The 15,423-nt window shown below is 29.6% G+C and overlaps 1 long non-coding RNA gene across 1 annotated transcript in view; it reads right to left on the minus strand.

Moving 5' to 3' along the window:
- Positions 1 to 10,132: 10,132 nt before the first annotated feature.
- The window catches only part of LOC145969883 (uncharacterized), a 35,971-nt gene continuing 30,680 nt past the window's right edge, over positions 10,133 to 15,423 (minus strand). The window contains exons 2-3 of the long non-coding RNA XR_014438262.1: positions 11,738 to 11,858; positions 10,133 to 10,394 (exon numbers count right to left, since the gene is read on the minus strand). This is a non-coding gene — a long non-coding RNA (uncharacterized LOC145969883). The remainder of the gene's footprint in view (positions 10,395 to 11,737; positions 11,859 to 15,423) is intronic.

Below are 15,423 nucleotides of genomic sequence, written 5' to 3' on the forward strand. Positions count from 1 at the left end.
GGGATATAAGGATAGCAATAAAATTTGCCACGCAGCGAGAGCGGCTGACAAGCTATTGTTAAAATTTATTATTTTTATTCTGTATTCTTTTGCAATTGCTTTACTATTTGATGTAATATTGTCACAATGAAAAATGTTTCATTTTAGCTTCAATTATACAGGGTGTTGAAAAAAAAGGGTCACATATTTTGATAGCAGGTAGTATTGATCAAAACAAGAAGAAAAGGTCTAATTAACATGGGTCCTAAGACTAATATCTTCAAAGATACAAGCTATTTTGTTATTTGAGCTCTTTGTCATTTTCTTATTAGTCGTGTCATCTTTAGAATGTAATGAACAAAGGAGTAGGGGAGAGTGGGGTACAATGGGGATATCTTTTTTCTAGGTGCCTTAAAAAATAAAAAATAAACAAAGAGAGATAAAGAAACAATTTTTATTTTAATATGAAATGTAATCATTTATCTTCCATAAAAAAACTGAAGTAAAGAAACTGAATGTATGATAACAAAATAAAAACTCTTTTTTTACAAAAAACAAAAAATTTTAATGCTGACTCAGCATTAGAGGAGGTGCTCTATGTGATTGCCATTCACTCTCACGCATCTTTCAGCCCTACGTCTTAGAGAATCACGCACTTGTTCATTACATTCTGAAGATGACACGACTAATAAGAAAATGACAAAGAGCTCAAATAACAAAATAGCTTGTATCTTTGAAGATATTAGTCTTAGGACCCATGTTAATTAGACCTTTTCTTCTTGTTTTGATCAATACTACCTGCTATCAAAATATGTGACCCTTTTTTTTCAACACCCTGTATATACATAGCTCTCTAACTTTTAAATTTTTACGAAATTATTAATACTTTTGTATACATACTCTGTTATTTTAATAATTTTGTATATTCAATATTTCACAAACATTTTGTTGAGCGTACGTTTCTCTATCATTACAAAATTCATTAAACCAACTCTTCAAAATTTTTTAAAGTGGCATAAAAAGCGCAAATCTAAAAGAAAGAGAGAAATTAAAAACAAAGGAGTTCTCATATCTTACTTTTCTTTGTTAAATATACAAAATCACGATATTCATTGAACAAAGCGAACTTGCGCTCTGTTCTCATTTTTCATCTATTCGCCAGTATATAACTCCAGTGCAAAATGCGAAACAGTCGCGAAAAGCAGTTTTTGCTTTTTCTTTATATATTATTTTCTTCTACTTACAAACTTAAACAAAGCCAGCGAACTTGGGATTACTCGAGGTTTGAGGATGCACGATCTAACTTTAATGAACATAACGTTTCTCCGTTTATTTTACGCGTATTTGTTTATTTTATATAAATTACATATAGTGTATATAAAAATTTAACAAAATATTCAAAATTTTCAATTTTCAATTTTCTCTTCAACTACATTTTTTATATTTTTTTATTATTAAAATTTTTTTATTTAGCTTAAATAATTTATGTTTCCAATCAATATTGAACCTATTTTTTCTGGTCGCATTCAGTCTGACTATATCTAGCCAGAAATGTAAATATGTGTTTTTGACTTTTATCACAAGTCAATAAAGGATAGCAATTCTTTCCGGCTAATTATCATTACTCGTATATAAACGTTTATAACGCGCATTATGTAACAATTGCAAGACGTTATGATTGTTTGTTATACATCATTTTAATATAATAACTTCGTTTTGCCAAGTCATAAATCAAAATTAATTAATTACAATTTTTATAATATTTATATATAACATTAATTATAATACAATATAATTTATAATAAAATTAAAACATTTATATCAATATATTATATCATTCAATTAATTGATAACTTGGCTCTACATTAGTAAAGAATAATTAGTAAAGCATAATTTTAAGCATAATTTTCTGATAACATAGACGGATGGATTATATAAAATAGAATAAAATCGGCATCATGTAAGCATGAGTCATTACCATAATACAAACATTAACATATGAAAATAATGAATATGTGTAAAAAAATTACTAATATCTTCTTTATTACGTCTTCTTTAATTAGAAACGTATTCTTTTATTAAAAATTATTTCAAATAACTGAAAAAATATTTTATATCTTCCTCTAATTTATACTTTGATTTTTTTATTTTTGCAATGTGAAATGTATACATATGAAAAAAATTTGAAAAATCTGTTTTAACCCATCCATTTTACGGCAATCAGTCTGAATCTATAAATTCTATAAATCTACAAAAAAATTCATTACCTTTTAAAATGAAATGAAAGTTTATCACTCACTGATAAACTTTCATGCAAGAACAGAATTGATGATATTGCAGCTACGTTGATCTATAACATGTAAATTGTAGATCCAAATTATAGTAGCGCGTCTAAAATAATTAATTCAAAAATTATTATTATACGCATTAAATCTTATACTTGATGTGTCCAGTAATAAGCAGATATTTAATGGATTAATTTTATAAATTTTGAAAAACCTATAACTATATATAAAACTATATAAAATTATTTTTTTATTAAATAGAATCTTAAATAGAATCTACAAATTTTACATAACAAATTTTTTTATTCTCTTTTGCTTAAATCATTCAAATAAACCAATTGCATTAATGTATGAATGCGATTTATATAATAATATATAAATATAAAATAATAAATACCTCCCTACTGCCAGGATTGCTCCGCTAGTATCCGGTGTCTTTTCTAAATTTCCTCCTTCTCATCATTAGGGGAAAATTCCGCACGTAAATACGCGACATTTTGCATTCCCGAATTCTATGATCAAAGCAATATGCTGTTCCGTATTTCGAGTCGACGAGGTAACTTCGAGTAAGGAGTAAGTCCGAAGCAAAAAAAAACGGAAAGGATTGATACGATTCTTGTGTCAAAACATATTTGGATTTCAGAGAAACTCGAATTCGTTTAAATACGATTTATTATCATAAAGGGGAAGGTCCTCATTTCCGATCATCTAGACAATCTAGTAGTCAACTTTTTTCGTTGCATGCGAAAATCTAATTGTTAAGTTGTCCTAGCTATTTCATCAAGGCGAAACAAATGTGGGGAAAAAGGAAGCCGTAATGTTCAGTAGGCTATACATGTATGATGGCACCACCAATGTATAATGCATGGGACAAAAGATACGAAACAATGATCTCACCTATTTTTATCGAGCAATCGACCGAATTTTAACCGATTCAGGCCGAACTACTTATCGGAGCAGAGATTTCATTGAGCATTGTCTAGTAATGTTCAATGAGATTTCTAATTCAACATCGGATATCGACATACTTAACACATTGCATTGTCCATTTTCAACGTGCTGCTAATTCTTCGTCGCGTTTTTCTGCGATATCTCAATTTTGCACTTATAATTATTATGAAAGATATATATATATATATATATATATATATATATATATATATATATATATATATGATCTTCGGTAATAATTATAAATGCGAAATCGGGATATCGCGGAAAAACGCGACAAATAATCTGTACTACTGAAAATCGAATGCAATATGTTTTATAGGTACTTAGCTTCCCCTTCAGGAGTAACCTTCCAGGTACTGAGCCCTCCCACCAACGTCAAGGTGTACCCGTTGGGAGGGTATTAAAAAAGCTGACGATGCAATATAAATGTGCAAAAAATGAGCATATTTTATTGCATCCGTTTTTATTAATCAACTCTCTTGTCTCATTACAAAATATATTTTCTTATTTATAAAATTATGAGATACACATATATTAGATTGTAAAATTGTACAATATAAAATGTCAAACGTGTATTGCTTAATGCATTATAAATTAATTATTAATAAATGATCGATACATTCGTCTGCTTCATTATTTAGATCACATTGATTGTTAATTGCGATGCTAATCGAAATATATTTGAATACGAGAAATATATATGCGACTTATATACATATACATATATTGTCGAAACTAATAATAACAATTATTGTTTTTCAGTTGAGATATTATTCAGAGAAATTTCCTGATTATTCTATTTTTGCTTTTAATTTATTTAGTTAAATATATATTCTTAAAGAAATACATCATATTCAAAATAAATTCTAAAATAATATATTATTAAATTATTATTATTATTATTTAATTATATTATAGAAATCGATTTTATATGTGCTAAGTATTTAAAATTTTGATGAGAATGTAAAATAGCACATTATTAATTGCAATCGAGAAAGCATTAATAATAAAATGATTTAATATTAAGAAATAAAACATTTTTTATAGTTTTTTCTAATTTTCAATAATTATATACACATAAATAAATATTATTAAAATAAATAATAATGCATAACTATTTTTTCAAATTTTAACAACATTCTATTCAACGACAGTGTTTCGAGAATCAAGTAACAGTATCCTTCGATTGTGTCTAACGTTTTCCCTTGAATAAATAAAAGTGCTGTTCGAAAACTTGCTTCCTACGCGTCTCTTCTTTGTCGCCGCAATCGTTCTTTAACATTGTATTCTTACCTTGGCTCGTAACGAGATCACCCATTCATGGTTTTTCAATCTATTCAAGTTAGAATGTTGGGCCGCCTTTTAATCTATTTTCGACAGACACGACGTGTGCCCAGCCACACCTGGCTATTCTGCTTCCGACATCTGTGCGTTCTCGCTATTTCGCGAGTCCTCTTTTCACGAATCGATGTATTTTCCAGGTCATAACCATCCGGTATCTTCACCATTTGTTCCGTATTGTATATTTGTTTTCTTTTCTGCAAAACCTAAATAACTTTATATAAAACTTTGGGAAATTTCTGGCGTACAAATAATTCTTTTTTTAATCTGCAGATTATTTTATTCATTTGCTTATTTTAATATAAATGTAAATAAGCAAATTTTGCTCTTTATTTTGAGAGTATTTTGCAAAATACAGATGCAGCACACAAATACGTGAAACGTTATTGTTGAAAGCAAAAATAGAAAAAAACGAAAGTCTCAATTTTATCTGTAATAAAATCCACGAATATTTCTTGCTTGTGTACACTATTATTCGAACGTGTAATGGAACAACCGAATGTACGTTCTCTGGGCAAAATACAAACGGATATATTTCATTCAAAGTGCATGCATTTGATCATCCTATACTTTCGTGTATAGTACATGAAGGACAAATATTTGAATGTTTCGTAGAGAGGATTCTTTTGCGGAGGCTCTCGTTTTTATTTTCTATCTCTTTCAGCTTTATCCGCAACAATATTATACTTAAGAATGTTACATTTATATATCTATAACTACATATTATTTAAATTATGAATAAATATTTTATGAATTTTATTGCAAACGTATTTTGTAAAAACCTTAAGGGAATATAATCAATATTTGTAGTGAAATTATAAATTATACAAAATTTATATAATTAAATATATATAATGTAATTTTTTTTATAAAATAATGTTATCAATATATTATATATTATATAAAAAAATATTTTTCATAGAAGAAATATTTTTTATAGAAAAAATTTAAATTTTAAACTCCATTGCAATGAACTAAACCAATCTCAAAAAGCTATGGACGAAAAAGAATTATCATCAAAATAATTTCTTCGAAAAATTATTGTCATTTCTGTTACATGACAAGGGAATGACTTTTTTAAATAAGTAATTTAAATTTAATTGCTCATTTTTTATTGATTCACGTTTAATGTCTTCTACATACATGGAGTGCCATAACTATAAGCTAAGTAAGTTTAATAGGTGTGAATCACGTTCGGTGATATCAGAATGAAGCCTCCATGTCCAATTTTCGATATCCAAAATTATAATCGCAGATTGCACGCTCAGCATTCTCAATACCGTTTATTTTAAGACGAGTGTACATTCAGCACGATGACTCATATACTTTTAACACATGCATATGTAAATATTATACAAATTAAGCGTGCATTTTGGAAACATGCGAATAAGTAATTATTCTTACAGCAACTTTTTCGCGTCTCGTAATACAGTTTTCAAAAGACATTTGTAGATGATATTTAAAGATGGCATAATTCTTGGTTTGATTTCGAAGCAGCAGTTTCTGCACTTACTTGTTTAGATTTAGAAACTTTGCGAATGAAGTCTGTTTTCTCTCTCTCTATTGACTTCCGAACGCAGAAATTCCGCCTATATATAAGTCATGGCATAGGAATGAACTCTTTGAAGTTTCTTATGGTTCACGCTGCCGTTCGTCGATCGAAATAGAGATGACTGCGTAGCGATGTCTCGCCATGTGCGTTCACAACTAGTCCGTCTCACGCATAAATAAAATTGTCTATGCTAAATACGCGCTTCGCGTTGGCGAGTGTGTCCGCACGCGTGTTCAGAAAATATAGTCGGAATTACGTACGCATGAATATGTTGTGAAGTTTTATCGTCAATGACGCATTATTTAACTATTATTTTTTTTTAAAGATAAACTATGCAGAAATTTTTAAAACCTAGCGTGCTCTTTTGTCTGTTGTAATAGAAAGTTTTTATTCAATTTTTCATGCAATATTATATTTTAAATATTCTTTTATCGTTAATAATATATAAAATAATTATCTCTTAAAATTTAATTGATCAAATTAAATATTTGTATCTGAAAAAGCTATTGAATTTATCTTAAATCAACTTAATTGAGATCTATTCGAGTGTAGAAACAATCACAAGTATAAAAAATGAATTGATAGAAGATTGAACGGTAAATTGAAGTTAGGTTGCCACGTTTGGACTTGGTGGAAATAGGTTAAGAGAATTTTTCTTTGATGAAACAATCCGCTTTTGTTTGCGTATGCCAATCGCACGCTATGTGAGCTCAATATGGCAAAGCTAGAAAAGAAACAGTTACTTGTAATACAATATAATTTAAAATACTAGACACGTGCAGCTATATGCAGATTCAAATTTGATATTCTTTTATCTTGCGTCATAAAAAAAATTTATTAATATCTACAATATTATGGTACACATTAATATTAATATACTTCATATACGGTAATAAAAATATCTTTTAAAAAATCATTTTTTTTATTATGTCATGATTTTTATTATGTATTAAAAATATAGTTATAATAATATATTTTATTATGTATTAAAAAATATAGTGAGAATTTAATGTACGTGTGATATTTATTTAAAAAATGAAATAATTATTCTTAAAAGCTTCAGATGATCGCACACCTACCTTTTTTGCCCCCAAGTCATTTATTTCTTCGAAATAGTTCAGGTCACGAACCGCTGGTGAAGCAATCGCAAGAATTGGCACCGGTGTGACTCACCACCTTTTCCACGTGTCATCGGCGATCTATTTCCGCCACCCGGTATATTAATCCAGACACGGAGAACGATGGGTGCCCCCGTTGCGCGCGTCGCGCACAAACAATAACGATAATGACTTAACAGGCCCATCTGCTGTCCAGGTACGAACAGAGGCCGAGGGAAGAAGTGGGCCTGATGGAAGTCACTGTCAACGGCTTTAAATGATGATAATGGAAATCAATCTGTCCCTTGGGACATGCGTGCGTGTATCATGCGTTCACGCATGAGCGGTTCTTATCGCACGCGTGTTAGATTTATTAGCCGACGCTGTTAATTACATATGGTAATTTTCCTAAGATCCTGTATGACAGGACGTAAAAGTTAATTGAACAGAAATAGATTAAGAGTATTAGAGAAACATAAATATTAAAAACTGACGTTGATACAATTAATGCCTGTTATAATAAAAAATCTTTTATAAAGGCTAAAACGATTATTTCAAGATTACCGTTTTCATTTCTCTCGCGATATTAATGCAAAGATTTTAACAAAGTCAAAATAGATATCAAATTCTTTACATATTACCCTCAAATATATATATACGATTTTCATATAGAATCCATGCAAATATATTCAAATTACTTTCCAAAATTTCCAAAACATTTTCAAAGACCTTTTTAATTTAAAACAGTTTAATTTTTGAAATATTCTTTTAATATAATCTTCTAATGTTTCCGTGATAAATAATTTTCGTTTCAATCGTGATATCGAGCTTGTAAAATATGTACATAATTCTCGCGATTGTTGACATCGATTACAATCATTCGCGTTCGATCGATTTCTCCTATTCGCTTTCCTATTTCGTTTTCACCACACGACATGCTATGCATCATCGATGTGCGTAGCATCGAAGCACGCCCGACGCGTCGACTATGACACGCACGACCTGCGCCTTTCAGAGAGAGAGCGGCTTTTTTCCGGCGCTCTCACGCCGCCAACGTGATCACCGGTGGACAAAGACGACGACCGGAAGTTTCGCGTGGAACGGGATGCGGACGTTTTTACAGAAAGCTCGCGGAAAAATTGACCTCTACGCAATAGTGCACACACGCGTGCGGTAAAGCGGGCCGGCACAATACGCCGGTAATTGATCGTGAAGGGGTTGGCTGATGGATCTTCCAGGAACGGATTTGTGTCGGCGAAATGCCGCCACTTTTATTCCGCCTAATGAACAATCGAAGTCGTTTTCAGCGCGCACACGTACGATTTACGATTCCGCGAAAGTTCGTTCGATGCGTGGGACGAGAAGTGTGCGCTGCATGTCTCGCTATTATCATCGCTTCCTGTTGAGATCTCGGTGATCGAAAGGACAAGAGGCTGAAGGAGAGATGTGTCACTGAGAAAGTTAAGTTATCCTCACCGAGAAATCATTACTTTTCATTGTATCATATATTGACGCTTAACTATTCACGCATTCAAATGAAACGAAAATAAATGCTTGTATGTCATGTCGATTAAAATAAAGTGTAAAGTTTGTAACGCAAATATTTAAATTCCATATCGTAAAATTTGTTACATAAATATATTTTGAATCATATAATTTATAAACACTTATATATATAATAATTATTTGTTCCAAAAGCATATTAAATGAACAACAGAGAAAATAAATGAAAAAATATATATACTACTCCTTTCACATTACTATGAGTCACTGCGGATGACGTACGATCCTCGCCCAGTATAAGAAAGGGTGGCAACCCCTGCCTAATTTCGTAAACTTCCGATTACAGTCCATTATAATTGCCGTTATTTCCGTTATGTGTTTTCCGAGAAAACGCGTTTCAGGAAGATACTTTCGCACATAGAGCACATAGAGATGCCTTTGTTCAATGCGGAAACGTGTCGTCACCGGTAATTACGTGATGTCGGTCAACCATAAAAGCCGACCTATTTTTTTTAGCTCGTTCCGCGATCGCGCTCGCGAGGAAGAAATTCCGCACACAAACGCATTCATCGAAAATGAATGTTCTGTCAGTCAGAAAGATCCCGGAATTTACAATCAATATATATATATATGTATAAGATCAAAAAGATATAACTTGATAATATTTGTTTTACGTTTTATGAAAAATTTAAACTTTGATAGAAAATATATAAAGGACTTTTTTGTACAAATTTTAATTTGAAAACTCGTATGGGTGTTTTCAACGTAGTTTAGAACATTAATTGTGATATTTCATGTTTTTCCAATCGATCACATTTGATTCGTGTCGGTGTCTATGGATTTTGCAAGGGGTCTCACGGTAATAATCGGTCTTTTAAAAATCTCTCCATTTATTACGCAGTTAATGGACACTTTTCGCACAATACAAGCAGTACGTAAAGATGCGTCGACAAAGTAAATACAATGCACATGTGTACACACATGTTCGCTAATGGCGGCGTATTGACGATGCGCCGCCAGTTTAAAGTAAACCTGGTGGATACGAATAATGAGCTATTGTATCGATCCGAAAATGCATTCTCCTCTTGTTCATGCCTTTTTCCTCTCTCGACAGTCAATACAACAATGTCATTATTTATGTTTTAGTATAATGACATTAATTGTACCGATTCGAGCGAATTACATGTGCCTTCTTATAGAAAGTTGCATAGAATTGAATTAACTGAAAAATAACATTTGCTTTATTTAATTATAATGTTAATTTTATAACACTAATTTATAAGGTAACTAATTATAAGGTAACTTAATTATAATATTAATTATTTTAGATTAGTTTTATACATGTAAAATTTACATGAAAAAATCAAAATATATATTATACTATTTTTATTGATATCAACTATATTTTTTTCTTACTTACATTAATTTTCACTCCATTAATTTTATGCAACAAATATTTCACTTGATTTCACTCCGATCTTAATAACCATATTTCCTCCACAAATTTGCATAATTTGTTTATGCATCAACGTAAGAGTTCAAAAGACGCCATGATTCTGCTCGCACTCATTAGCAAGCATCCTAAAGTGGAAACGTGTTTTCCGCGCTTTCTTCGAATATCATCGTTAAAGAGCACCGCGCGTTTTGCTTTGTACAAATATCACAGAAGGAGCATTGTTGTGCCTAGAACCGAACAAACAATTTCGTAACGGCTCTTCATTATTCGCGATGGATCGACGACGAAGTCGTGCGTGAAAATAAAAAATCGGCCAAGTGGAAAATCGCGCGTGCTCGCACTTTTTACTAGAATAAATCCGTGATGTCAATTGTCCCTTTGGGATAAAATTGTTGCAATAAATTCATAGTGACGCAAGCGTTACGACATTGACAATAAGATTCAAAATGCAGTTGCATATTAACATAATAAATGAATAAAACTTTAATACATATATTATTTTAATATAAACATTATAATTATAATATTTGTCAAGAAATAGAATTTGCGGTTTATTGATATATAAATGCATTTTTTGCTGTTGCAAATATTTTATATGTGGATGGAAAGAGAGAGATAATAAAATTATAAAATTAAGAACGAGAATCAATATAAGAATAAGTATACATAATAATTAAAAATGTTTTCAAAATTATAAAAAATAAATATATAATAAATACACAACAGAAACAACAAATTTTCTTCTTTCTCTCTCTCTCTTTAATGAATTAATTAGAATTGATTTATGAATCATTGTAAAAAAATCTTATTGTACATTATTGTACAATAAGATTATCTCTCTAGTATAATTATTAACTTGCATGTCACGAATATAACACGATCTCCCTATGCAAAGGGTTAAGTGGGCTAAAATTTGCATGTACGTGATGTACTATACCTAAAGAGAAAAGGCGCGTTTTACGAGTGACTTTATCAATGGTCGAAGGTTGCAAAGTGTGCATAAATTTTATAGATAACTCATATTTTCCAATAATTTTTATCATATGTAAGTTTCGTTATTTGGTGTGCTATATTATCATTTTTTAACTTCTTACCTTTTACGATTGTTACTATTAGTGCATAGCAATAAAATAAAAGTAATATAATTTTGCTACTATAAAAATTTATAAGATAAAATAGTGTCTTGCTCAATGTAATTGTTAATGAAAATTACGTGTTAAACTATAATTTCTCTCTATTTCTTCCTTTACTTTAGTTTAAAATTTATTTTAAACCTAAATTAAATTTATTTTTAAATCATTTTATTTGAAAAATACACTCGAAAGTTATTTCAAGGAATTCAAGATTGTGAGAGAAATTGGAAGAATATTAATTATGATAATATATCAACAGAAAACTATTACTTTTCCTTTTATGCCAACAGTTAATAAGTATAGAAACATATCAGCAATTGATATTGAAGAAATCATGTTGATAACATCATTCAATTTGATAACATCTAATAATAGAAAAAACAATATTAAATATTAGAATAAAATTTATTTTATCATATAATAAATGTATACTTTACTTTGTATAAATCACTTCAGGAGGACAAAGTGTTATTGGGCAGCATCAAGAGGAATCTACTTCGTCCCTGGTACTATCCAATCGATACACCATCTCTACCGGTAATGAATTATTGACACTTTCTAAAAGAAAATATAAATTCATTATTTTAAAAAATTATATATTTGTATGCATGTATTAAAGTTATGAATAAACTAATACATTAAACTAAATAATAATTCTGTGACTTAATTATAAATAATATAAATATCTACAAACAGTAATTAATCAATTCATTATTCTTATTACTTTATTAGTATTAAAATTATATTATATATAATTGTGCATTGTGTTATAGGATAATAACAAGCTGCAGTTATATTCTATAATTTTTATTAATTATCATGTTCTCTCTTTTCTACAATATAATTCGTATATATACAAAGTTCTATTTAAAACTATACTACCAGTATAATATACTTTACCAAAATAACTACAGCAACAAAAGTTAAAATTTGGCTCCACAAAAAACGGATATCCACTAAAATAAAAACATAAAAATAAATTTTAGAAAGCACAAAAAAAATCGATAAAAGTTTTTTATCAAGATTCTCAAAATTATTTCATTCGTACGCATGATATTTCGTTATTAAAAATGAATTTTTTCACACTACTTAGTTACTCGTCTACATCATACACATGTATACATATACGATTTAACATAACGTATACTATTTCCGTTTACAATGTGATATATATAATACTTTAAATTTATTGTATACTCATCGGCGCTTAACATCTATAAATATAGTTATATATCTTTCTTTACTTATTAATTTCCGTGTATACATATGTAGTGCCCTTTATTAATGTATGCAAGGGGGCAAAATAGGAACTGTGATCGCCTGATGTACCTTGTTCGTCCATTTTTTTGAACACCCCAATTATGCCCCGTCCTATTATTCTTATTCTTTTTATTGTAAGTTCTCACTACAATTATAATTGTAGAAATATCAAATCTTTTAATTAATTTTTGCTATTGAGATATATAAAAATTTAAAAGAATTTAAACGACACAGTATTTTGTTACTATATCTTTGTAGAAAATTGTAAAATTTTGAAAATATAAAAAAATGCTACAAAGAATATATGTCATATCATAGTAATTACGAACTGTAAATGGTAGGAAAAGTTAATATACTTGTCACTTAATACCGATAAGAATTCTTATTTACATAAGAAATCTTATTATGTTAATACTTTTTGGAGTCAATATTAAATACTCCAATATTAATTACTCCTCAATATATTACATTTAAAAGACACATGATCGAAGAAACGGATGAAGATGTTATTTAATAGGCAGTTAATGTCTTCAATAAACGTAAAAAGATTATCTTTTCAATATTAATATAAAATATAGATATGGAATTTTTAATGTATGATCGCATAAACGGAGCTGTCATCGGCGAGTAAAACACTTGGACGAATATATGGTGCAATTTGCGTACAAACAGGCCGCAAGAAGGCACCGAGCAACGTAACACACGAGCTCCCTAAATCTTGGACAACGATTGTGAGAATGGCGACGTGCAAAAGATAGATACTTTACAGAATTTTATCTATCGATATATTTATTTCGGAGAAAAAGGAAATTAATTAACTCTATCTAAAATAAAAAAAATACGCAAATGATTTTGCGTCAATGGGAAAATTGTTATCATTTGTACAAGGCTTTGTCCTCGTCGGCGCTGTAGCAATTCGGGATGATTCGTTGCCACCAAGGAAATGCTTGCTCGCGCTGTACGTAAAATGCGCGACGTCGAATCGATGGAAACGTCGCGCGCATCCGTATTAAAGCTGAGCTTTTCTTTCGCAGCACCGGATACTCGAATCTCCGAAATATCTTTTTTGCCAATAAATTCATATCAGATATTAAAATCACTCATCAATCATTCGTACGCAATTTTCATGAATTTCAATTTTAACTGAAGCTCAGAAAAAATGTAGAAAAATATAAAATTATTATTATTATTAAAATAATATAGAATTATTATTCATCAAAATTTCCTTGGATATTAATCTTTTATTAAACAAATTTTTTTCAAAGTATATTTATCTTGAATATTGATAAATATCTCGATAATGTATTTAGTTTTATCAATTTATTAATTTACATATATTTTGAAATACACTGTTAAGAAAAATTGTTTAAAAGAGAAATGACTTTCTCTTATATGTATCTTAATTTTGCACGCGCCAATTCTATCTTCCATTTATGTTGGTTAATCTACGACTAACTCAACACATATGTTGGACGTAATTAACAATAATGTTACATAAGATCTACTTACAGCTATAAGATATATAATTTATATACCTTTTTTCCTTTAAATGTGAAGTATTTTATGGTATACATCAGTTTGACGTTTGACTATGCGTAGAGGGAAAGTGCCGAGCAATTTATTCTTAAATCATTTTTTTCCCTCGTGACGCCATGGCATCGATAAATTTTTAATGGCGAAAACATGTTGACGCTTTTCGTTCACATCACGACTACTTTCGAAAGCGCTTAAATTTAATTCAACCGTATCTCTGAATTAGCAGCCTCAGCATATTGAAGATTTATTTTCTTCACTGATGAAGTCCGACGCAATTTTTTTCTCATCTCCTACTTTTCACTCTTATTGTTAGATATCAAATCTCGAATTGCATGCATTCATGGAGATTTCATGAATAAAACACTTTTCGAGCACAAGTAAGTGCTACATTTGTTTGATGTTATGTATATATTTCTATGTTAATTTTTGTACTTTGGTCGAGACTTCCGTATAAGATTTCGGTGAATCCCTGATTGTAAAAGATACGGAGAATTGCAAATCTCAACGTACGTACAGCGCAGGTTAAAACAATCATTGTAAACAAAAATTGTTTCCAATGTATATATATATGTATATAAAAAAAGAAAATAATAAACAAATTATTTTTACTGATTATTAATATCGACAGCCTATCTCTCTTTCTCTCTCTCTCCCTCTCTCTTCCTCTGTCTCTTTTTTTCTTTCTCCTCCTCTCTGTAAAATAAACTTTAAATATAAATTAACTTTTAATATAAAATCATATATATAAAATTTAAAAAAATTTAAATGAAATTACCTTTGCATATATGCATTTTTTCTTAAATAAATTCCTATTAAAAAAAAATTATTTTATAAGATATTTGTGAAAATAGAAACATCCGCATACTAATGTATACAGGATTCAAACAGAAAAGGTAATAAAATAAAGATAGAAAATACACAAATAGACATTGCTCTTTCCCTTTTTTCTATTCTTATTCTTTCCTAACATATTTATTTAAAATCGTAACATAAAGTGGCAAGTGAATTCAGCATAATGCCTTACATACTAATTTGATCGAGCTGCGCAAAACTTAACTAATAATAACATAATATGAGGAATACAATGGCAAAATAATGAGACATTTATCAAGATACTTATCAAAGAAAACAAAAACAGTTTCTCTCGAGAGACATTTGACTTAAATAGAATGTATGATATTTACAGATAGAAGATTCGAAAGATAAGAACGGAATAGAATTCCAGAGGAAATGAGAAATACACAATATGAAAGAAAAACTGGCACCTTTAGTATAGAGAAATATAATAAACCTAACGATTACATCTGTCTCTGTGAGCAAAAACGCT

The sequence above is a fragment of the Camponotus vicinus genome, unplaced genomic scaffold (assembly GCF_025532165.1).
Source record: "Camponotus vicinus isolate PSW18456_S1 unplaced genomic scaffold, iyCamVici1.0 SCAF_4, whole genome shotgun sequence".
Lineage (NCBI taxonomy): Eukaryota > Metazoa > Arthropoda > Insecta > Hymenoptera > Formicidae > Camponotus > Camponotus vicinus.